The following is a 25759-nucleotide window of genomic DNA, read 5'->3' as shown; positions in this document are numbered from 1 at the left end:
GCTAATGGGCTTGGGCTGCTGAGCAAATCAACAGGCAAGAAAAACCAAAACACCCTCCCCAGAGTAAAATTCCAAAGCCTGCAGGCACTGATTAAATTAAATATAATGCTGGAGAAACTCTGCGTAGCAGATCAAACAGTGAGCAAAGCTATTTTGCGGGTAAGGTGAGGACAGTGGTGCTCCCCTCCAAGTGGTGCCTTGGTGGCTGCACCCTAGATACGCCTATGCTGTTAATTTTAAAGCATTTCCTCCAAGTCAGGAGATCAAGCTACACACAATATTCCATGTGCAATCTTGCTAGGGCCCTATACAAATGCAATAAAAAAGTGTTTTTATCTTTTACCCAAATCCTCCTGTAATAGAGATGAACATAACATTTTGCTTTCCTTATCCATTAAAATCAGTGACAAATTTCCAAGGACCTCCAGTTTCTGAGTATCAACACCTTTCAGTTGTTCATAAGTTTTAAAAGTACTCGAATTTTTAACCAAAGTGGATGATGCTATATTTTTACTAATTTTTCTATTCTCCTGGCCTCACCTGTTCACTTCAGCTTTCTTGCCTGACATTTTTCTTGCATCTCACACTCACTCAACCTTCATTACTCAACCTTGTAGATGACATTGTAGACTGTGAATAGCTGGTTCACCAGCACTGATCCTTGAGAATCAAAGCCACCTATGTGAAACTGATGTATTTGTTCCTAGTATGTTCTGTCCATTAACCAATCCACAGTCGATGCCTCCCAATGCTACGTTAAATAACTGTTTGAGTTGCACCCTATGAAAGATTTTCTGACAATCCAAATGCACCACCTCAATTGTTTCCATCTGAATTTTTTTTTCAAGTTCCATCAAGTACTCTAGCAGATTTTTTAAAATAGGAATTGAACTCTCAGGAATCTGGGTTGGGTGTGCCTCGAGGCCCTTTCACGCAGAGAAAAAGCCAGACTGTAAAGGCGGAGATTCTCTGCCCTTGTGTCGGGAGACTTACCTCTTTGAATACACCGTGGCTGGCTCCAAGGCACCAACTGCAATTCCTCTAGTGGAAGGATCATTGGAGGGCTGTCCTCCGCTGCCCCACATGAATGTACAGCCGCTGCAAGCGGCTGGTCAGGGGTGGACTGATGTCATAATGACACTATCAGCCAGTGACCCATCTTCCCTCTCTCTCCTACCCACTCACCCCTCTCCCTACATGACCCCCTCAGGGCAGGAGTGGTTGGCAGAGGTCGTCAAGGCCGGGATGGCTGGTGGGAGCTGATAAAGCTGGGGCAGCCAGTGGAGGCCATCAGGCTCATTGGCTCCAAATGCGGCAGAGCAATTCCCGCCTTTCCTACCCTTAATCCCCACGCAGCTGGTACCATTCTGGGATAAACAGTGGTTTCAGCAGCATGGGGGATTATGGGTAGGGAAGGTGGCCATTGCTTTGCTGTGTATTAATGACAGGTGGCACTGCAGCACCAGTTTCCCTTCTTCCATGGGCTCCAGAGGGTCCTATGAGGCCTGGCATGAAAGGGCCTTAGGACTAACATTATTTTGTAACTCCCCCATTACCATTTCCCTATGAAAGGCTTCTGTTGTCTCTCTTGATATGAGGCAGAATGATTTAGCAGTTCCCTGTTATTTGTCTGCCTGTGTGTGTCTCTCTCTAAAAAAGGGTTTCCATTTGCTACCATCAAATTTAATTTAATTGATCTGGAATCTGTGGAGTCTTGCAAACAGGATATCACATCCCAGAGAATCAATAGCTCTGTGCCATTAATTTGCCAGTTTTTTTTTGGCAAATATTAATTTAAAAGCATGGACTTGTATGGTATAGTCTACATGGCTTTGTGCAGGGGATGCCCTATCTCACAAGTTTGAAATGTTTGAGGGTGAAATGAAGATGATTGAGGGTAGGGTCGTGAATGTTGTCCACATGGACTTCAACAAAGTATTTGACAGGTCCCTCATGGTTTACTGGTCAGACTATTAAGTTGCATAGGATCTACATTGAGTTAGTAAATTATTACAAAATTGGCTAGGTCAGGATCTGGACAAAAATGTACAAAGTCTAACTCAAAACATCTGTCTCCTTCTCTCTTCCCTTTTCCTCTGTCTCCTTTCAATTCTCCCTCTCCTCTTATCATATCTAAAAACCTTTTGTTGGTCTGGACTCCTCCCCTGTCAGTTTCTAGTCTTTATTCTGCCACCTTCCTGTTCTTTGCTTCTTCCTTGAAGAAGGGGTCTGATTAGTATTTTAGCAGTTGATACAAAAAGTGGTGGAATCACAGTGAAGAAGGTTGTCAAACTATGCAGCAGGGTACAGATCAGTTCTAACTTGGGGTTGAGAAAAGGCAGATGAAGTTTAATTTAGAAAAGTGAGAGATATTCCATCATGAAGTGAATTTAAGAGGAAAGTATACAGTAATTGGCAGGACTGTTGAGAGCATTTGATGTATAGAGGGATCTTGGATAAAAGTCCATAGCTCCCTGAAAGAGGAAAGGGTGGTGAAGAAGGTACATATAAAATATAGAAAATCACAACAGGAGAAGCCCATTCATCCCTTTGAACCTATTCCACCATATGATACAATCATGGATGATCATAACTTCACTACATTATTAGTGCATTTTCTCCATACCCCCCACTCCCTTGATTCCCTAGGGTCACATCAACACCCTTTTGAATACATCTTAACAAATTTCTGTGAGAGGGCTCCACAAGTTTACTACTCTGAGTGAAAATGTTTCTCCTCATCTCAGTCCTATATAGCCAACCCCTTATCTTCAAATTGTGATCCCTTGTTCTGAACTCTTTCCTCTCCCCATCCCCCCCAAAAAAAACATTGGGAGTATTCTTCCTGCATCTAACCTGTCTTATCCTGTCAGAATTCTTTACCACCCTTTCCTCTTTTAGGGAGCTATGGACTTTTAACCAAGATCTCTCTATACATCAAGGTTCTTTGTAATTCTTCTAAATTCCTGAGTGTATAATCCCAGTTTTCCTAGTCTTCCTACCTGCGTCAGTCCTGCCATCTCTGGAATCGGACCGGTGAACTTTTACTGTTTCTCTCAATAACAAAAATGATCTTTCTCAGATTAGGAGACTAAGCTGTACACAATACTCAAGGCTTGGTCTCACCAAGGCTCTGTATGACTTCATTAGGACCTCCCTGCTTCTACATTCAAAATCTCTCACAGTAAAGCTCAGCATGTCGTTTGCTGTCTTCATCCACTGCTGTGAAACACAGAAATGCTGGAGGAACTTAGCTGGTCTCATTTTTCATAGGAGGTGAAGATGTATTACTGATGTTTTGGACTTGACCCCTTCTTCAAGGAATAAGCAAAGAACAGGAAGGTGGAAGAATAAAGACTAGAAACTGACAGGGGAGGAGTCCAGACCAACAAAAGGTTTTTAGATATGATAAGAGGAGAGGGAGAATTGAAAGGAGACAGAGGGAAAAGGAAAGAGAGAAGGAGAGCGGTGTTTTTAGATAGACTTTGTGATTTTACCAGTCTGAAGAATGGCTGCCATCTTGGCATTGGTTATTCACACACAAATGACCAAAAATCCAAATCTCTGTTCCTTTCCGGGAGTTTAGATGGCAGACCGAGTGTGCGGTGTATAAAGAGGCAGGACTTGCAACACCACTGCAGTGATGTCGTATTCATTAGCCCATTGTTCAGAGTGGCTGCAGTTAAATTTAGACTGCAGGTGTTCCGGGAAATTGACAAGGGGTCTAGGAGGTACAATGTCAGAAAAGGAATGGCACCCTCATTCTTGGTGGACAGAGTGGAGGTGTTCAACAAAGTGATATCCCAGTCTGCGTCTGGCCTCTCTGACATGGAGGAGACCACAATGGGAGTACCCGATGCAGTCGATGACCCCTGTAAATTTTCAAGTGTTTGGGAACCCAAACAGCAGTGAGGGAGGAGGTGTGGGTCCAAGTGGAGCATCTCCTGCAGTCACAAAGGTAGTTGCCAAGAGGACAGATTGGTGGGGAGGGAGGAGTGGACAAGGGAGTGACCCCTGTCAAAGGCGGAGAGGAGAATATGCGTCAGTGGTGAGATCATGTCGGGAGGTGGTGTGGAACAGATGATCCTCAATGAAGTGAGAAAATTTAAAATCAGTGGCAGCTGAAAGTGCAACCAATGGCCCAATTAAAATCATGATGCCCAATGTTGGAATTATATATAGAGATGCAAAAATGCTTTTCACAGTGGATTGGATAAATACTTGAGCGAAACAATTTTTGAAGGATTTAGTGAAAGGAGCTATTCTGGCAAATAATCTCCATCAGGTTCTATTGATGAGTGCAGATATCTTGAAGGTTTATGCATTTGATCATGAGAGTTGACATACTGGAAGGAATTTTTTTTAAAAAGATGAGAATTTTAAACAGGGGGTTTGCTGAATAAAAAGTCATTGTAGATCAATAAGCATGTGACTAATGTGTGAATTGGAATTGGTGCAAGTGGGTGTGTGGTCAGAATTCAAGTTTAAGTTTATGGACAATATGAGGTAGCTGGCTGGACATTTCCTGGCCTTACTTGAGGTACAAACTCTTAGGTGAAATTTCAATGGGAGATCTGCATGGGTAGGCAAGAGAAGACCATCAAGATGGCAACATGAATTCTTTATTTTAAGATTTACTTGCAATTTTCAACGATTTTCTTGGTGTGCTTTCATTATTATAACGCAAGCCATCCCAGTATAGCAGCATCACAGTCACCTGATGTGGAAAATTACCTAGTCCACAAGAAACCTAACAGAGCCAGTTACAACACCATTAGCCAGCTCTTGATCATGGGCAGAGCAGTGGATGGATAATTGACAGTGCTATCAAAGAGCACTTGCTTAGCAAAACCTAACTCACAGATGCTCAATTTGAGTTTGCTGAAGTCTCTCAGCCCCTGGCCTCATTAAAACGTGGTCCAATCATGGACAAAAGAGCTGAAATCTTGAGGTGAAATGAGACTAACTGCCTTTGACCTTAAGGCAGCATGACATTGAGTATGGAATCAAGGAGCCCTGGCTAAGATGAAGTCAAAGGGAACCTGGAGAAATCCTTCTACTGGTTAGAATCATACACCACTCCAAAGAAGGTAGTTATGGCAGTTGTAGCAAGTTATCTCGGCAACAATTCATTGGGATGGTGTCCTTGGCCCAGCAATCTTCAGCTGCTTCATCAATGACCTTCCTTCAATCATAAATAAGAGTGTTCAGCTCCTCAGATCAAGAAGCACTCCACTTCCAAAACCTGCAAGACCTGGATATATCCAGACCTGGGATATGAGCCAGTGTGACAGATTATGTTGTATTTGAATTGTATATAGATATGTTTTTGGGAGATAAATTGGGGCAGGTTTGTTCGTGTAGGTCACATACAAGTACTTTAAAACAGATCTTGTTTAAAATAATGGAACTCTGCTCATGCTAGACATGTTGGTGCCAAGAGCCTTTGCAAAAGCTTTGGAGAGTGCCCAAGGGATTTCACTCACGGATTGCTGTTTACAAAAAGGCAACAGATGGAAAAAAACTTGTCGGAGCCACAGACTTGAGTGAAACTTGCTGTTCTAAGAGGGTCATGTGGTTTTGCAAGCAGAGAGTAAAACCGGTTTTCTCTCAGAGGCAGACAGATATCAGTTCTGCAGTTTCCCAGTCAGCAGCAGCAGCTGGGACAGGAACAGGACAAGCTGACAAGCTTGTAGAAAACCCCATTTGGTAGACTGGTTGTGAGTGCTTAGTTCAGCCTGGTCAAAGCCCTTGTGGCTCATACAAGAGGAGAGGACTGGCTGCCTAATGTTTCACTTGGAATAAGAGAAACAAAAGGGAACTCTGTGATGACCTGAAAGAAAGAGGTTATCATCTGGAAAACCCTGATGGGGCAAGTATCTTCAGCAGAACACTGAAGTGACTGAATAAAAAGGAATCAGTTGTGGGTGTCCAGCATACAGCAAATCTCTCTCTGAAAAGTGACAATAACTTTTCTGAGAGGTAACCATTTACCTTTCAAGCACTAAAGCCTGGTGAATATCATAAATGTTAAATTCTGTACACAGTATATGAATTGCCTGCAACCAGTGAACTTGGAGGAATGAGAAGTGAGATTGGACTGTGAACCAAGGAACTTTTCTGAACTTGCATACACATACATGTGTGCTTAAAATTAGAAGGGGGTTAGTTAAGTTAATAGAGATAAGTTAAAGTTTGATTCTGTTTTCATGTTTAAAGATGATTAAAATCAACTTTTGTTTAAGTAACTATTTGTTGTGGTGAATATCTATTGCTGCTGCGTTTTGGGGTCCTCTGGGCTCGTAACACCAGTTAATGACTATGACTGCAAAGAAAATCCAGCTTGATATTGCCATCATAGAATACTGCCGTTTTCAATATTGTGGAGGTTGTCATTGATTGGAAATTGAACTGGAGTAGCCACATTGCAAAATCTGGTTATCTAATCCTATCAGAGGATAGGAATACTGTGGTGAGTAAACTATCTTTTTAACTCCAAAACCTTCCATCCGGAAGGCTGAAGTCTTGAGTGTGATGGAATGCTCTTCAGTTGCCGGGGGAGTACAACTTTGGCAATACACAAGAAATTTGAAACCATACAGGATATAACAGTCTGATTGAAAGGAACCCCATCCACAATCATTCACTCACACCACCACCGACAGACAGCGTTTATACCGTCTACAGCAGGGGTGTCAAACTCAAATTCACGGAGGGCCAAAATTAAAAACTTGGACTAAGTCGAGGGCCGAATGAAATATTTATTGAAAATTTTCAACAACATCTGCATGTTTTCTCTTCTTTCAACATATGTAATGTTAAACTTTTTCTTATTAAAATAAATGTTTAATAATAGTTTTGGATAAACTCTTTCAGAAGCATTAACAAATGAGAAATAAAATATTCAATAAATAATATTTCTCTATAGAGGATTTGTCAAATGTTGCTAGTGTGCTGTCGAATAGTAAAATCTGAGGGCTATTGAGAATGTGGGAGAATAACATGATTCCTGAAACAATCAAATGGGTGACTGTGGGCATGAACTCTAGGGTTATTTGCCATGCACTTTTTCTATTGGTACAGATATCCTTTGATTTACACACTTTTCAAGTTTTATGCCTAATGAGCTTGTATCCAGGTGCAGGACCATTTTTAACCAGGAATATATTTATCACTGTGACATGAAACTATTGGAAGATCGTTTTATCCTGAGATTAAAGTTCATAATCCTTACTCAGGCCTGTGTGCGGGAGGGCGGGGTTTGCGGGCAATCGGGTTGGACAACGACAGTGCGGAGGCATCGGCTCTCGCTGCAGGGCAGCATCTCGGCGGATCAGCGGCCCCGTCACCGTGAGTCGCGGATCGTCCTGCGGCAGGGAGGCGGAGTGGACAACGGTCCTGGCGAGGTCAGGCCTGAGGCCTCCAGTTCCTGGCGCTGGGAAGCGGCCTTGGCTTCCCCTGACACCGGCTAGGCCCCAAAACCAGAGTCCACGGTGAGACCCTGCAACGTAAACAGAGGAGGTGGGGGCGATTAGCAGGCTGACGCCAATGCATTCTGGGATTTGTTGTATTACTGTGCATGCGCTATACTGGCGTGGCGGCCAGCGGGCCACCTCTAATACATTTTTGAAATGATTTTGCGGGCCAAATATAATTATATCGCGGGCCAAATTTAGCCCGCGGGCCAGAGTTTGACATGTGTGGTCTACAGGATATACTGAAGCAACTCTAAACTCTTCTTAGAAATCCCTTTTCAAAGCCATGACCTTTACAATTTAGCAGGACAAGGAAGAGGACCCAAAACATCTACCCATGAATTTGGTATTTCCCACAGAATTCCTTTGGTTTAAGCTTGCTCAAGATTCTACTGTTTTTTTTCAGTTGCTGTTTCTCAACACATTCTGATGTCCAACCCTTTGGAGTGAGTACCTTGTCTTGTGACCTATTGAGACTAGCTGCAGTTAAGGGAGACTTCTGGATTTGGTTATGAAGAAGTTTGGAATAATTGAGGTGATGACAGATATAAAGAAATCATGCTTTCAATATACTACTTCCATACCAAATTCTTGATGCACAGAAGGATAGAACGTGTGGAGGAGATGTGTTTACTACTTGGTGTATGTCTGAACATAAGTATGTAACTCTCAGGGAATTGTGCCTTAGTCCAGTTCCAGCAATAATGAATAATATATTAGATATTATAGGGAAAAAGCCTGCAGCTACTCAGTTTTTGAATCTATATTTGGCAGTTTATTTATCAAGCCACTTGCTGAGAGTTGATGTAGTGCATAAAAGTGCTAGAGAAACTCAGCAGGCCTTGTAGCATCAATGAGATGTAAAGGGTAACCAATATTTCAGACATGATCTCTTCGTTAAGGTATGAGCAAAATGCAGACAGGCGCCTGAGTGAAAAGGTGGAGGGAGGGGAGGAGAGAAAAATGGACAGAGGGAGGAATACAGGCTAAAAGGTAAGAGGTCATAGATGGATATAGGTATGACAGTAGTAGAGAAAAATGCTGTAAAGTGAACAGAAGGAAAGGTGTGAGGAGCAGGAGACACCGGGATAGTGAAGGAGGGAGACTTGGGGGAGGTGTCAATATTCCACCTGGGCACTTTTCAACCAGATGGTATTAACATTGACCTCCAGTTTCAGTTAAACCCCTTCCACAAATCTATCTTTCCCTATCCATTGGTTACCCTTCAATTCCTAGTGATGCTGTATAACCTGCTGAGTTTCTCCAGCACTTTTGTGTATTGCACTATATATATATATATATATATATGTATATATATAAACACAGCATCTGCAGACTTTCTTGTTTAACTGCTATGCAAGTATGCATGTGATCCTGTGATAACTGAATGCCATAATATAAACACAATGCATAGTAGAAGGGTGTATGTGATTAACAGCTGCCACAGCCAAAATGTCGAGAAGTTTTGGAATGCATTCTGCATAGGGCTACTACCTAAAGTGACATTTTTACAATCTGAACTTGAGGGAGAGTATGATTTAAAAAAAAATACATACTGCTTTAACTGGCAGTAGGAATAATATCCTCAGAATAAACTTGCTGGTTTAAATAGATCAATTGCTAAAGCATTTGAATTATTGTAGACTTGAGAGGAGATGGTGAGACCGATCAGATCTTTCCTGTACAATAAGTACATCACCCACAATGCCTATTGTTCCAGAAGTGGCTGCAAAGGAGTAGAGATAGTTGCCCATTTCTTTGCAGATTGTAAATTGTGGAGGAGCAGGCAAGGGTCGTTGTCATGGTCCATTCCCAGCAGCAGTGTGATGGAGTACACTGTTCACAGGGATGTAAACAGAGTTAGACATCCAGAACTGATGGAAGACCATCAACTTGGGGAAAGATGCCCTTTGGCCTGCCCAAAACTTGATCTTTCAGCACATGAAGATGTGCTGACTGGCACATTTCAGGCTGCAGGATAGAGTACGTGCTCAGGGATGCCCTGAGGTTTGATGCATCCAACATGAGGGCGCTGTGGAGAAGGACCACATTCTGAAGCAGTCACTCTCAACAGGGACATTGTTTTCTTTTCACCTCTGTATAACAATTTTATTGTTTTTATGTAGTCAGTAGGAGAAAATCGTGTTATATGGCGAGCTCTCCACTGGCCACCGTGACAGAGGTGCACCAAAGAAAAGGTACAAGGACTGCCTAAAGAAATCTCTTGGTGCCTGCCACATTGACCACCGCCAGTGGGCTGATAACGCCTCAAACCGTGCATCTTGGCGCCTCACAGTTTGGCGGGCAGCAACCTCCTTTGAAGAAGACCGCAGAGCCCACCTCACTGACAAAAGGCAAAGGAGGAAAAACCCAACACCCAACCCCAACCAACCAATTTTCCCTTGCAACCGCTGCAATCGTGTCTGCGTGTCCCGCATCGGACTTATCAGCCACAAACGAGCCTGCAGCTGACGTGGACTTTTTACCCCCTCCATAAATCTTCGTCCGCGAAGCCAAGCCAAAGAGGAGAAAAGTACTAAAGAAACCAAAACTTGATTGTTTCACAGGGAAGGGGGCCCCATAAACTAGGGGGCCATAGCCAAAAATAGGATGAGAATGGCTTGTCTAGAATCCTTCTGTCACTGGGCATTGAGGGGCTGAGACCAAAGAGAAATCTGTTAAACTACAGAGGGGGTAATGACAAGGTGCCACAGTGATGGCAGTGCTGTGAAATAGAAAGTAAATGTAACGATCTATACTGTTGGAAATATATCAATATAAAATTAAGGGTGCAAAGAGAATGAACAGTTTTCTTTTTGTAAATAAATGATCTTGAAAAAGTTTTTTATTTAGTTAAAAGGTTTGTTACAGTAGAAGTCCAAAATTCTGCATGACGTAAATCCAGACCACCTGAGAATCTGGACTTTTCTAAAACTCTCAAACTTTTAAAATTTAGTGGGCTTTTGTGTGTGCGCGCGCATGCATAAACACCACAGATGCACAGTGGCAACAAGCGACGACTGCTCGTTTTGAAAAATGAAGCATGCTGTATTGGCTAATGAATAAAATATTAAAATCTGCTGTTCACCTCTTTATTCCTCCTTAAATATGAATATTAAAAGTACTACCCGAGAATCGGGGGAAATCTCGACCCAATCCCCGAGCAGTCCAGATTTTAGGACTTTACTGGATATGCATGTACAGTGGGCATAATCACTGAAATTCTTGCTGCAGCACATGGGTATGAAAATGCAAGAGCCAACAGTAAGTATAAATTTGTCACATTAAAGATAATAAAATAGAATAGGGAAATATTGTAGTTAGTGCAAAAAAAAAGTAAAGTCAATAGTGCAGATATTGGTGGCCATGGGATAGTGTTAGGGTGGTATGAGGATGTTCAAAACCATGATGGGTATTCGAGGGTGATGGGCAGGGGAAATGTTCTTGAACCGAGAGATGCAGTACCTTCTGCCTGAAGATAGCACCAAAAAGAGAGTGATTAGAAAGTTAATTGTGTTCCTTTATTATGTTGGCTGCTTTCTTGAAGGAATGTCTTGTGTAGATATCCTCAATGGATGGAGGGTTCGTACCCATGATGGGTTTGGCTAGATTTGCCACTTTCTGCAATGTTGTGATGCCACCAGTTAGTATTCTTTCCACAGTGCAAGTTTGATGGAATATTTGGCAACATGCTGAATCTCCTCAGACTCCTTAGAAAATAGAGGTGTTGGCATGTCTTCACATTTGCCTCATTGTGCTGGCTCACAAGAGTCCTTTGAGATGAGGACACTTGAACTTGAAGGTGCAAACCCTCCCCTTCGCTGCTCCACCAAGGAGGACTCTTGGCCTCCCCTTCCCAAAGCCTACAATTAGCTTCTTGGTCTTCCTGATGGTGAGAGTAGGATTGCTCTGACTACACAACCAGATTCTCCATTCCCATCCTACAGTCTATGTGACTCATCATTACCTTCTATTTGGCCAACAATAATGGTATAATCAAAGAATTTGTAGATTAAAATGGAACTGAATTTCACCACAGATGTGAGTGGAGAGGGAAGAGAGCAAGGGATTAAGTGTGCATTCTTGAGGTGCCCTTGTGCGATAGTCAGTGAGGAAGAGATGCTGTTGCCAATCGGCACTGATTTGGGTTTTCTGATGTGCAAATGGAGGATATAGTTGCAGGGTCCCACATCTGAGTTTGATTGTTCATTTTGCTTTTATGATGGTGTTAAACACAAAGCTGTGGTCAGTTTAAAAACTGACTGCAGGCATTGTAAAATTTCAAGTTTTTAAATTTGGAGATCTAACACGGTAACAGGACCTTCTGGCCCATGAGCTCGCTGTCCAAATACACCTCTGTAACCAATTAGCCCTCTAACCCTATATGTCTTTGAAATGTGGGAAGAAACTTGAGCGCCTTGAGAAAACCCATGCAGACACGAGGAGTATGTACCGACTCCTTATAGACAGCGTTGGATTCGAACCCAGATCATGCATTGTGTTGCGCTAACCACTACACTAACCAGGCTGCTGCTTGTGGTCGAGTTGCTATAATAAGAGTGAAATGCTAGCAAGATGATGTCCACTGTCAACCTGTTGTGGTTGTTGGCAAATTGAAATTAGTCCATGTAGTTCCTGAGGCAGGAATACTGCTTTACAACCAAGCACTTCGTTATGATGCATATACATTATGATCAAATTTATACTCTATTTACTGAAACCATCAGAAATAGCAACTTTGCAAATATCCAATAATCTTGTTATTTTATCTATACTATGAAACCTGTTTATTAAGCGGAAACTTGGAGATTGCACACAAAAGAAATGATGACTGTTTCATTATTGGGGAGGAATTTTGTGCATTGTCATTTTAATTTTTAGTATATGAATCAATTTAATTTATAGGATACTTCTCCAGATCAAAAAAAAGTTGTATTATAGTAAATTGAATCGTGTTTGTGAGATGCTGTAAAATGAGCAGTAGCTGTCTAAAAATTTTGCCACAAATCAGTGAAATTGTACAAATCAAATGTAGGAACATTAAATGTTTTAAAATGTATTTTTGAATGTAGTAGATATACAAATTGTGTATAATTCTACTAAGCCAAGAAAATGCTGAGAATTGTTTTCATAAAATATGTTTAAAAAATGCAATCCATCAGGAAGAATTTTGTGGACTATTTTAGGTTGGAGTCGCTGAAATGTCTGGTGAAACAGCATTATTTTATTTTTAAATTTTGACATATAGCATGGTAACAGGCCCTTCTGGGCCCACAAGCCCGTGCTGTCCAAATACCTCAATAACCCCTTAGCCCCCATATGTTTTGAACTGTGGGAGGAAATCGTAGCACCTGGAGAAAACCCATGCAGATGTGCAAACTCCTTACAGATAGTGCTGGATTTGAATCCTAGCCACTCATGCTGTAATCTTCTTTGGCTTGGCTTCGCGGACGAAGATTTATGGAGGGGGTAAATATCCACGTCAGCTGCAGGCTCATTTGTGGCTGACAAGTCTGATGCGGGACAGGCAGACACGGTTGCAGTGGTTGCAGGGGAAAATTGGTTGGTTGGTGTTGGGTTTTTCCTCCTTTGCCTTTTGTCAGTGAGGTGGGCTCTGCGGTCTTCTTCAAAGGAGGTTGCTGCCCGCCAAACTGTGAGGCGCCAAGATGCACGGTTTGAGGCGATATCAGCCCACTGGCAGTGGTCAACGTGGCATGCTGTAATAACATTGTACTAACCATGCTGCCCCAAGGCATGTACCCTATATATGCTTTTGAGGAGATTTTGCTTCCAATATACACTCTTCCTACTATTATAGCATAAATTGAGGAAATCCAAACAGATTCTAATCTGTTTATGCAAAACCAAGTTTGAAGTCTTTTTGCAGACTGAAGAAAAAAAATTACATGGAAATCAGACATTAAAGTTGAAGTTCAGGTCAAGGATTGTGCATGAAGTGAATAAGTGGAGAAGGCTCAAGGAACCAAATGGTTTTCTTTTTTGTGTTCAGATGGTCCCCCTCATTTGTGACAATTAGTGAATCCTTGTTTTTTTCTCTCTCTGTAAGGCTTTCAGATTCCAATCTTTGTTTATTTGCACTTAACTGCTTTTGTCTTGCTAGATTCCTTTCTTTAACTGTAGGCTGAGTTTTACAGCAGAAACTGATTTTTTTTTTACCTTCCCCACCGCTCCAATTGGTGAGTATGTAATCGATTAAAATGGTTCCAGGTTGTTAAGTTAAATTCCTCATTGAATGACTTTGAGAAAATGGCATTTTTCTTTGATACTGGCCAGATATGTTAGTTCATACTTTCCAGCTGGAAACAGTTAAAGTGCTTTTTAAATTTTAATGATAGCAATTTATTTCCAAGCTTTGGCTGACATTGTCATGTGGTGTCAAGTGATCGATTGTCATTTCTTTTATTATATTTTTGTCTGCAAATTTAACAGCATTCTTTTTTTAAAAAAAATCAGATTGTTGATTAATAACAAGTTTTGACATGTTTATTTTTCCAGTTTAAATCAAATAATCATTTGCTGTTTTCTGGTTTTTTTAAATGTGAAGTTTCCCCAGAGTTGAGTTTGAATTATACTTTTTGGGCCAATTTTAAAGGATGAAGATAGATCCAACTGGTGAAGCTTTCATATCCTTTTGGAACAGCATCCCCTAAATATGGTGATAGGATTATGTTCGCTTGTGTCTGATTCATCAGATGTTATGCTGGGCAAAGTTCATTGTGGAGAGCACAATCTTCTTTGCTGTGTGTATAAAGAATGACCTATTCTGACCCACAGCACTCCATTAGTCAGGAAGATGCAGCAGTGCTGTTACTTCCCAAGGATGTTGAGGAGGGAAAGGCTAAGGCCTCCATCTTGATAATCTTTTAAAGGAGCACAAATGATAATGTCCTGTCTGGTAGTTATAAAACATCTCTTCTCTTTGGCTTGGCTTCGCGGACGAAGATTTATGGAGGGGTATGTCCACGTCTGCTGCAGGCTCGTTGGTGACTGATAAGTTCGATGCGGGACAGGCAGGCATGGTTGCAAAGGAAAATTGGTTGGTTGGGGTTGGGTGCTGGGTTTTTCAAACATCAGACCAGAAGTAAAACACAGAGGATCAACAAAACGGCGAAGAAGATTACTGGGGTTTCCCTTTCCACTATTGATGACATTTACTGGGAGCATTCCTTAAATATGGCACAAAGAATTATTGAGGAATATTTCCAGCACATACAGTATCTTTGACCCAGGAATATCCAGGAATGGATGGGAATGGCAGGTTGGGGAATGGCTTCTTCCCGTAGGCTGTGAGATTGACTAACAGCATCTTGTAACCGATTAATTTACCCAAAATATTTCTTATTTATTTTAAATTATATCTTTATGTATATCTTTATGTATATATGTGATTATGTTCTGTACATTGTGTGTATATGCATGTGCACTGTGGTTCAGAGAAACACTGTTTTCATTGAGTTGCGCAGAGAGAGAGAGAGAGAGAGATCTAAATCTAAACACGCACACAGTGAGATTTTCATGAATTTGAAGGTACAATGCTGTCTGGGGGAGAAAAAAAATCAAAAGTATTAGTGCGTATTGCTTAGTTGTGACCTGATTGGATTTTAGGTTTTCATCGTGTATACCCATCTCTCTATTGAGATTGGAGAAATATAATCTGGAAGCCAAAGTGAAAAGGCAGGGTGAGATGGTCCATGTGGGATTGATGACAGATAACAGGTAGGTGAGGATTAGAAGACAAAGGCTGCAGTGCTGCAATCTTACAAAAGGTGAGAATGGTGGTATTAAGAGATCAGATGGGACCAAGGATTTGGGGTTGGAGTGGGGAGAGTGGAAGAATCCAGCAATGGAAAGGAATGGAACCAAAGAGGAGAGGGAATGGGTGGGAAAGGGGCCAAAAAGTGAATGGAGGTGGGGGGAAGAAAAGTGGTGGAGGCAGGGTCAATTTTTTCATTTAAGAAAGAGTTGGATAAGTATATGGATGAGAGGGGGATGGAGGGATATGGGCAGAGTGATGGTAAGTGGGATTAGAGGAGGGTACTTGAATCAGTGCAGACTAGAAGGATCAAATTGGCCTGTTTCCATGCTGTAATTGTTATATGGTTATATCTTCTTTTCTTTGGCTTGGCTTCGCGGACGAAGATTTATGGAGGGGGTAAAAGTCCACGTCAGCTGCAGGCTCGTTTGTGGCTGACAAGTCCGATGCGGGACAGGCAGACACGGTTGCAGCGGCTGCAGGGGAAAATTGGTTGGTTGGGGTTGGGTGTTGGGTTTTTCCTCCTTTGCCTTTTGTCAGTGAGGTGGGCTCTGCGGTCTTCTTCAAAGGAGGTTACTGCCTGCCAAACTGTGAGGCGCCAAGATGCACGGTTTGAGGCGATATCAGCCCACTGGCGGTGGTCAATGTGGCAGGCGCCAAGAGATTTCTTTAGGCAGTCCTTGTACCTTTTCTTTGGTGCACCTCTGTCATGGTGGCCAGTGGAGAGCTCGCCATATAACACGATCTTGGGAAGGCGATGGTCCTCCATTCTGGAGACGTGACCCACCCAGCGCAGCTGGATCTTCAGCAGCGTGCAGTTGGATCAACATGATTATGGTTATATATATAGAGTGTATTTGTATAATTTGTCTATATGTATGTGATGTCTGTACAAATGTTTTGTACTGTTCTGCACCATGGACCTGGAGAACACTGTTTTCTCCATTTGCACTGGTATAATGAGATGACAAATAAACTTGAATTTGGACATGAGCAGCTGGTTACAGAAGAGGAGAAATTAGAAAATACTTATTTAAAACTATTAGGCTCTTGACTGCCCAGGTGGAATAGGAGATGTTGTTCTTCTGGTTTATGTTGGGCCTCAGTCTAGCAGTAGAGAAGGCTGAGGATGGAGTGATTGGTGTGGGAATGTGCAGTGGAAGTGAAATGACTGTCAACCAAGAGCTCCAGATGGCCACTGTGAACAGAGTGTAGATAATCTGAGAAACTCTCACGCCGTATTTGATCTTACTGACGTAAAGGATGCAGAACTTGTTCTCTCTCTTGATAACCTGGTTTTTAACATCTAATTTTCTTGGAATCAAATGTCTGGACACTCGTATGGATCCCAGAGTGTCTGCCTTTTTTGTTGGCTATGTTAAACAGTCTTTGTTCTGTATCTACCCCAGCACTACCTCTCCCTCCACCACCCCAACTTTTCATCTGTTACATTGATGACTGAATTGGGGCTCCTTCCTGCATCCATGCAGATGCAGAACTTGTCATTTTTATCAACTGTGCTATTAATCTCCATCCCAGTCTGAACTGAACTCTTTTTATATCTCTGTCTCCATCTGAGAAGCCAAGGTATATTCTGACACTTACTACAAACACACTCCCACAGGTACCTCAACTACAACTTCTCCAACCCTGTTTTCTGACTGTTACTCCCAGTTTTTCTTTGTTGCATTTGCCCTCAAAATGAAGCATTCCATTCTCAACATGTGCAATGTCCTTTTTCAAGTAGTATGGCTTCCCCTCATTTGTGGCCAATGGAGTCATCTCTCACATTTCCTCTGTCTCTTGGAACTCTGCTCTTAACCACTCTTCCCTCCAAACAAAACGAGCATACTGTAGATTCTTCTTCTCCTCATTTTTCATTGCACCAGCCTCCTCATTCAGAACATCACCCTTCATTTTTCCTTCAATGCAACTTGACCCCACCACCTGACACATCTATCCCTCCCCACATTTGTGCCTTCTGCAGAGATCACTCTCTCTGTTACCTCTGGTGCAATCCCTTGTGTAAGTGTAACATTTATTCTTGTATCTCCTCCCTCGCCACCATCCAGGGTCCTAAATGGCCCTTCCACATGAGGCAAAGATTCACATCACCTCTTCTAACCTCACATTTTGCATTTGGAGACTATTTTCCAGAGCATCTACTCTTTGCTAACACGGGCACTCTAAGCTCTCTGTTAGATTTCCAGTCCCCTTTCCATTCACTCACTAATCTATCTGTTCAGATTTTCACCACTACCAGAGTGAAGCCTAATGTGAAATAGAGGAAGACCACCTCGTAACCCACCTGAGCAAACTACAGCCCAATAACATCAACATAGAATGTTCTAATTTCAAGGAATGAATACCTTGTGGCCTCCCCCTTGCTTTTTTTGTCCCTCAATCAGTTTCCCACCCATTCCAATACCCCTTCTACTTTTGTTCCATCCCCCTCTATCTCCTCACTGAATTATTCTCTGTTCACCCCCCACCAACTTTTAGTTCCATGTGGCCTTTCCTCTTATCAGCTTTTGTCTTTCAATCATCCACTCTACCCTGTATGCTCCCCTTTCTCCAACTGACCTTTGCTCCTCTCCCTCTGTTTGACTCCCTCTCTGCTTCCAAAAAAACAATACATGACCCTCTTAACAGCAAACAGCACTCCCAGACAGCCTGCGGCTGCAATCCTACTCCTCTGAGTTCTTTTATCTGTTGCTTTTCAAAACAACGATCCATTAGTGAAGTCTCTTGGGCACTCTACAAAGTTTTTGCAAAGGCATATGGAACTGACCTGCCTAGCTTGAGCAGAGCTTCAGTATTTTAAATGAGATCTGTTTTGAAATGTTTGTATGTAATCTACACTAAAAACCCTGCCCCAATTTGTCTCCCAAAATCTGTATACAATATAAAACCAACATAATCTGTCACACCTTCTCTCTAGCCTTGATAAAGGGTTCCGACCAGAAACACTGACTGCCTACTTCTCCCCATGGATGTTATCTGACCTGCTGAGTTTCTCCAGCAATTCTCTGTCTGTAGTCAGTTGCATGTCTGCCTGAACTGCTCACAGGGAGATATCCAACAGATGGAATTGATCTCATCAACAAATGATTCCGGCCTATTATGCACAAAGCATAGGATGACAAATTGTGCAGAAAGATAAATACTGTTGTTCAGAATTTTGCTCTGTCAGATGCTTGCCAGCTGCACCATATAAATTGAGCAGCTTCACAATCCGACTAATCTCTCTCATTCCCACGATCAATTTGAAAAATGTATCATTCTCCCCTTTGAAAGAACGTTTTCTGGTTGAAAACATTGGTATTTTCTTCAAAGATTTCTAACTTTTATTTTCACTTGATTCCAAAAAAACATTTTTTCTATACATTCTTGGCATTTTATCACAGAATGGATGCTGTGAAACAACACAAATGCTAGAGGAACTCAGCAACTCTAGCAGCATCCATTAGAGGTAAAGATGTAACCAATGTTTTGGGCCTAAGCCCTTTTTCAAGGTATGAACAAAAAGCAGGCAAGTGCCTGAATAACCAGGCTGGGGAGAAGGGAAGTAGGGGCGGGGGAGGAGCACAGACCAATGGACAAAAGGTGAAAATTGGACAAGGATAGGTGGATAGGAGAGGAAAGGTAAGAATTGTTGGGGGGGGGGGGGAAAGAGGATGATTTCTATTATCCCCCCCATCCCTGCCCCTGTTTTCCCATTTCTTCTTTCCTATAGCTCCCTCCTCCCTATCTCATTTTCTCTAGCTCCGCATTCATAGAACCACCCCTCCCCTGATCAGTTCTTACCTTTCCTCTCCTGTCTTATCCATGTCCAATTACCACCTTTTGTCTATTGGTCTACGCTCCTCCCGTTGCCCTTTCTTTGCTCCTCCCCAGCCTTTTAATTCAGGCACTTTCCTGCTTTTTACTCAGACCTGCAATACCAAATACACTTTAGACACAACAAAGAAAAATTGATTGAGAGATGTTAGAACAAATACAGATTAACTTTTATTTTTTAAAAAAAGCAAACATTATAGGAATTCAGTGCATTGGGCTGCATTCAGGACAAAAGACGAGTAGCATTTAGGTCGAGTCCTTTGAAGTAGTGGACTCTGCCCAGTACTTCACTGGCAAAATGCTCCTCACCATCGGGAAAATCTACATGGAAGGCTGCTGTCAGAGAGCAGCAGCAATTACCAGCACCACCCAGGTTGTGCTCTGTTCTCATTGCTGCCATCAGGAAGGAGGTAGAGGTGCCACAGGACTCATATCGCCAGGTTCAGGAACAGTTGCTACCTTCAACGATCAGACTCCTAAACAGCACTCAGACTCATTTAAGAGCTGTAACATTGCTCATTATTTATTCCTGAAGATGTATTTTTCTGTATTTGCACAGAGTTTGTTTCTTTGTTTGCATTTCATTTGAAAACATTTATTTCTTCTTGAGTACATTTTGTTACTGATGATTAGAAATTCTGCCTGACCCACGGGGTTGTGGGGGGTGGGGGGGGGGGGGCGGGGTGGGGAGGAGAGAGAGAAAGAGAGTCTCAGGCTTGTATGTGAAGTCATGCATGCACTCTGACCATAAATTTGAACTGGAAAAGTGAGAAAACCAATGATTTAAGTTTCAAGAAGGGGAGGGTGGACAGAAGAGAGGGAGTGTCTGTGAAGGAGAACCGTTCAAATTAACAAGGGAGATCAGTAAAATTCAAAAACTGGCACTTAGACACAAAGGAATAATGTAAATTGAATGAGAGGGGTGGATCCATATCTATGTGGAAAAGATAGGATGGTTACCTGAAATTGTCAGATTCCTTGAGTCCTCGTAGCTTTAACAGGCAGGGCAGAAGATGAGATGCTGTTCCATCTCTCATTTTCATGTGGTCCTTATCTCGTGTTTTCCTCTATTCTATGACATCTCTGTGGAAGGGTTAATGGCAATGATCCATTATATACTTATTACCTCACACAGTAGTATTAATTACATGTCCACCCATTCTGCTTCCTGTAAGGTTTCTGTTCCATATTTGCAATTTCTCCTTCCCTTTTATCTGCCAGATAAAGGGATTTTCCACACAGGTGCCTTCCTTTCTCCTATCCGTAGCTTCCTCTCGAACTCTGTTGATATCGCTCTCAACCATGTCTCCACCATTTCTCTGATATCCTCTCTCTCCCCATCTTCTTCAAGCTAGGAGAAGGATGAAGTGCACAGATTACTGCTTTTCTTCTCACTGTCCACCACTCTGCATCCTAGCTTGTTTGCTATACTACTTTTCCACTTGTAGACTCTTCCCATTGACCTACTGAGTGTTTCTAATATTTTCTGTTTGTTTCAGATTTCTCATATATGTAGTTTTGGATAACAATTTGGATACTCCTTTTCCAGTTATTGGATTGCACCAGAAATGATTCAAAATCAATACAATCTTTTTCAACTCTAATTGTGGTTGTGTTATCAGGAAGAGACAGCTAATTTGTACACAAGAATGCCAAAACACAAGCGACAAAGAACTAAAACGCTTTTCGTGGTGCTGCTACAATTGAGCAGAATGGGACAGATTTCAAATATCTCAACCACATTACATGGAATTAACCTAGCAACCCCATATGTTTTGGAGGGAGGAAACTGGTGCACCCGGAGAAAATTGTTTTACAAAACCATGTTTGGAGTTGCACGAAAGGAGAGAAGGCCCCTTGATAAGGATAGAAGGGGCCCTCGTGGCCTTGCCATACACAATGCATAGCCATCTATTTGTGTTCGAACAGCATGGTTAGCACTACGCTGTTACAGTGCCTGCAACCCAGGTTTGAATTTAGTGCTGTCTGTAAGGAGTATGGACATTTCCCTGTGTCCTGTGTGATTTCCTTCCATGCTCATAAAACATGGGTGTTGGTAGATTAATTGATATACTTGGCAGCACAGGCTTGTGGGCCGGAAGGGCCTGTTACCATGCTGTATGTCTAAATTAAAAATAATGGATAAGGGGAGAAGGTAATAAATTCCTTTCAGACAAGGCTATTTTGGCAAGAAATCGCTGAAAAATTAACCAGGATAATACGAGTGGCCTTCACGGCGACCCAGATCCGTATCTATTAGGTAATTTCATGGAAGTAAGCAAATTAACCAAATATCAAATTTCATTTATAAAAAATAGCACTGTCGGTAGTGAAAAAAATGTATTGCAATCACTTGGAAGCCGAACTCCCCTTTACCTATATAGCACAATGGACTGCAAAAATGAACAGCTTTATACCTATGGGGAAAATCATATATAACTTAAAGAATAAATATGACACTTTTGTAAAGGTTTGGTAGCCATGCCTGGACCACATAGGGGCTAAGATATTTTGTACCCTTTTATTCCTTTTTATTAGTGTAAATATATATACAAAAACATAGTTTCCCCAGCTGTACTCTATATACTTAAATGTAAGCTCTGACTGTGAACAGATCTGGATGTATGGAAGGGAGGGACTGTTTTTTTTTGTGAGGAAAAAAATTAACATATTGCATACTTAAAATGTTACTATGTATATTTTTTGAAAAAAAAAATCCTTTCAGACAGTACCAGATTCAAACTTTGATCACTGGTGCTGTAATAGTGTCGCACTAACTGCAATACTAGCATCACTCATTTTGAATGCAAATGAGCTCAGTTTGGTTACACAATAGAAAAGTAGTACAGGTGCCTAACCTTTTTATCCAAAATCCTTGGGACTGGACAGTTTTAAGACTATTTCGGATTTTGGAATTAAAATGGCGGTGGTACAGATTCATGCAAAAAAGGATTGGACATCGGGGCAGTTGCGTCAGGGGCACTGGACTTTTTTTTTCCCCATTTGCGTTTAGACCATGTTCAACTAATTAATGACACAGACAGACACAGGATTTTCAAGAGTGTGTTAAGTGTGTCGCATCGGGACATGTTTGGTGAGCACATAACATCTGTGGAAAGAATGTTTGGTTTATGTAGATTTTTGGTTTTTGGAATTGTGGATAAAGGGATAAGCACCTGTAGTATAATACAATGTTAAACATCCCAGAAGTAAAGTTAAAATGGTTTAAACTAAACAAAGCACATCCAATTCTTGCATACGAGACACAATTTAATAGTGAGATAAACACAAGGCAAGAAATATAAAAATGCAGCCAAGGCTTGTTGGAGAAGGAGTTGATGTTTGAGCCTATCAGTCACACATCAAAGATATAAAACTTGTTCTTCCCTTAACAATTAGCTAAAAATTGAGAGGCGATAAGGGGAGGGTAGCTCAATGATCAGAGAGGTGGTGGGGAGCTGAAGCAAAGGAGACAGAAGAATATGGAAAGATCGAGATGGGAGAGGGGTTTAATGGAAATTGGAGGTCGATGTTCATGCTGTCTAGTTGGAGACTACCCAGATGTATCCTTTCCTCCAACATCCTACCCCTTTCCCCTCGCCTATTGAGAGCTGCCCTTCACATTACCTCAGCTTTTTTTCTCTACTATCCTCCCACCTGCATCCATCCATGTCCTCTTGCCTGTTGGCATGTGCTCCTCCACCTGCCCTTTCCTCCCGCCTGTCCTTTTCTTCTCCCTTCCCTTCCTCTACCTTTTTACTGAGGCACCTGCCTGCATTTTGCTCATTCCTTGAAGGGCTCAAGCCTGAAATGTTGGTTACCCTTTACTTCCTATGAATGTTGCAAGATCTGTTAAGTTTCTCCAACATTTTTTGTGTATTTGCATCAGAAATAAATCAACAGGGTTATGTGGATAGAGCAGAGGGTTGGGACTGATTAAATAACTTTTCCGAAAAGCTGGGAGATGTAATAGACTCCTGTGCTGTGTAACTGAATACTTCCTTTATTATATAGTACTTTAATTCAAAGAGGCTTTCCCATAGTACTTGGTCTCAGAAATCTTGTTAATGCTCTTCGGATACTTTAAGATACTTGCACTTTCATTCACTCCAATTGCCATATTTTTAAAGTTGGTGACAAATGTACTTGTCTTGTATTGTTTTCAAACCATAAAATGCAGCCATTCTGTAAGTAAATTTAAAAAAAATATGTGATTGTTGAATATTGTGGAGGCAGCTGGTGATAGACATTTCATGAAAAGTAGACCTTGAAATATGATGCTTTGCCATTCTTGATAATGACTAGAAATTTAAGTAGTTCTGCTGTGACAGGTGTGTGACTTCTAAATAAAAATGTCAGCCTTCACAGCTTTGGTGTTGTGCAGAGGCCTGATTAATCTTCACAGAGTTATCCTTTGTCCTTCGCACTTGCATACCACCCGTAAGATTTATAAATCTTTCTAATTTCTTTGCAGTCACGTAAAGTGGAAGCAACTTCTCAATTTCTTGTACACTAGCATGGAATGTTGTTGAATTTTTCCCACAGGAAAGAGTTTAAATAGTTCATTTCTCCAGGTTTTTAATCCAAATTGTTGCCCAGAGTTTAGCTTTTAACTTTATTGCAGTATAGTTGACGCAGAAGCAACTTGTAGCTTCATCCTCCTGAATGGAAGGATGTTTCCAAATCTTCTGCCTTCCCTAACTTTGTTCTTTATATCTCTGAGCCACATATCAGTATTTTTAAACTAAATATCAAAGTTGTCGTTGTTGCTGTGAAATATTACATTTGCATTTACTTAAGTTTTTTCCAATTTTATCCTGGGAATAATAGCAATAACTGCTTTACTCTCAGAACAGCCCCCACTGGAGTCGGGTTGTACATACACAATCAAGTGTTTTGATCACCTCTCACATTACTGATGCTTTTCTTATTATTGCGGCCAGCAAAAGAGAAAGAAGAAAGACCTCTCCAATTCTGCAGCACCTTTCAGGACAAAAATAAATAAAGCATTTTCAGAAACATAGTGTGTGTGTGTCAAAAGATCAAATGAGCCTGCAATTTTTTTTAAAAGAAATGTTGATTGTGGCCTAACTTATCAGGATACTTGTACTGTTAATTTTGAAAATTGGGCCATGGAATCTTTTCTCTCCACTTAAGAGAGTAGATTGAACACCAATTTAACACTTCACTGGAAAGATGGTATCTCTGACAGAGTGCAGAGTGGCACACCTTTAAACGATACCGGAGTGTCAGCCTTAAGTTTTTTTTTGCTCAAGACACAATCCACAACCTTCTGATTTAGGTGGGAGTGTGCCATGATCTGACCTATACATAACATTTGAGTGTCTGGCAATTGTTGCAGATTTATTGTTGAAGTAAATGTAAAGTTTTTTGGTGAGAAGAAAACATAGTGCCTGCACAGAATCAAACTGGTTCACATTATTCACTCATGCGTATGAAACAATCTGCATTTGCTAACCACCACTTTTTTAAAACAATCAAAAAATATTGCTTGTCAAAATGATAATTCTGCTACCAGACAGTTGACAGTATGTCAGACACTCTTGGGGTGTGGTCAGCACTCGTGGAATCATAATATACACCAACAATTCCTTTGGTAAGTAGTTCCACAGTTTCAACCAGCAACAATGAAGGAATGGTGATCTGCTGCCAAGTTGAGGTGTTGAGACTCTGAGGAGCACCCCTTCATCACTGCTGCCCTAGTCTCTGGTGGAAATTGAGGTGATATCAGGGAGCCAGTATCCCCAATATGAGCTTCTGATCACATCTCTAATTAATTTCAGCTTCCAAAAATTGCCTGATTTTTATTTAAAAAAAAATCTTTCCCTTGGCTGAGCCGCTGCTGAAACTAACTCTTCTGATCTGACATTTCTACCAGCACCTTTGCTCGTCTCCCAAAGACTTGAGGCCATCTAAATTTCCCTCAACCAGTGCCAAATCCTATTTATGAATGATATCTGTGCTTACAGGTACATTAGCTCCTTGTTCAGCACCATCACAGGTTTCATTGATGAGTTGGGTGTAACCGGGAAGAATCTTGAGTACAGTGAGGCCAGATGACTGACTATTGTGTTAAGTTTATATAATTTCTATTGGAGGCTATTAATCTGATTTACAAAAAATCTGATTTCTTAACCTTTTGAATTCGTATGTCTTCTAGATCAGATAGTCCAGGAACAATATTGTTTGGAAGGCAAAAACATTTTCTATTTGTTCAGTCATTTGTTCGAAACTCAGTGAATCCTTTAACAGACAAAGAAAAAAATATTCATTTAATTTTCATCGTGTGGTCCAGGAGGTCTAACTGGATTCCATAAATTCAGAGTTCCTACCTTGGGGGATGTGACCTGGTGATAGCATGACTGAGTTGGGAGGTGTATAGTGATGCTGTTGTTGAGCTGCTCAGAATATTATTCAGAATTGGATTGGCTCCAGGGTACCAAAACTGATTATGATTTTTTTATATCTTGGCTTGACAAGAGAAGCAGACAGCATGAATTGAATGATTGTGATGTGTCCTTGGATGGGTTTGGAATGGGGGGGGGGGGCGGAAGTTGCTTTTCATTCAATTGAGGGACACCGACTTGATATGAATTTTCTTTGGCCAAGAATTATAAGAATATTTCTTTGGTACTTTTGGGGAATAAAG

General features: G+C 41.4%; 1 protein-coding gene and 1 pseudogene across 4 annotated transcripts in view; both read left to right on the top strand.

The window, feature by feature from the left end:
- macrod2 (mono-ADP ribosylhydrolase 2) overlaps positions 1 to 25759 on the top strand; it is a 1543249-nt gene that overhangs the window by 702076 nt on the left and 815414 nt on the right. The gene's annotated exons all lie outside the window — the stretch shown is intronic.
- LOC138762574 (U6atac minor spliceosomal RNA) lies at positions 20920 to 21008 on the top strand (annotated as a pseudogene).

The sequence above is a fragment of the Narcine bancroftii genome, chromosome 4, assembly GCF_036971445.1.
Source record: "Narcine bancroftii isolate sNarBan1 chromosome 4, sNarBan1.hap1, whole genome shotgun sequence".
Classification (NCBI taxonomy): domain Eukaryota; kingdom Metazoa; phylum Chordata; class Chondrichthyes; order Torpediniformes; family Narcinidae; genus Narcine; species Narcine bancroftii.
This window is presented reverse-complemented; position numbering and strand designations above follow the sequence as displayed.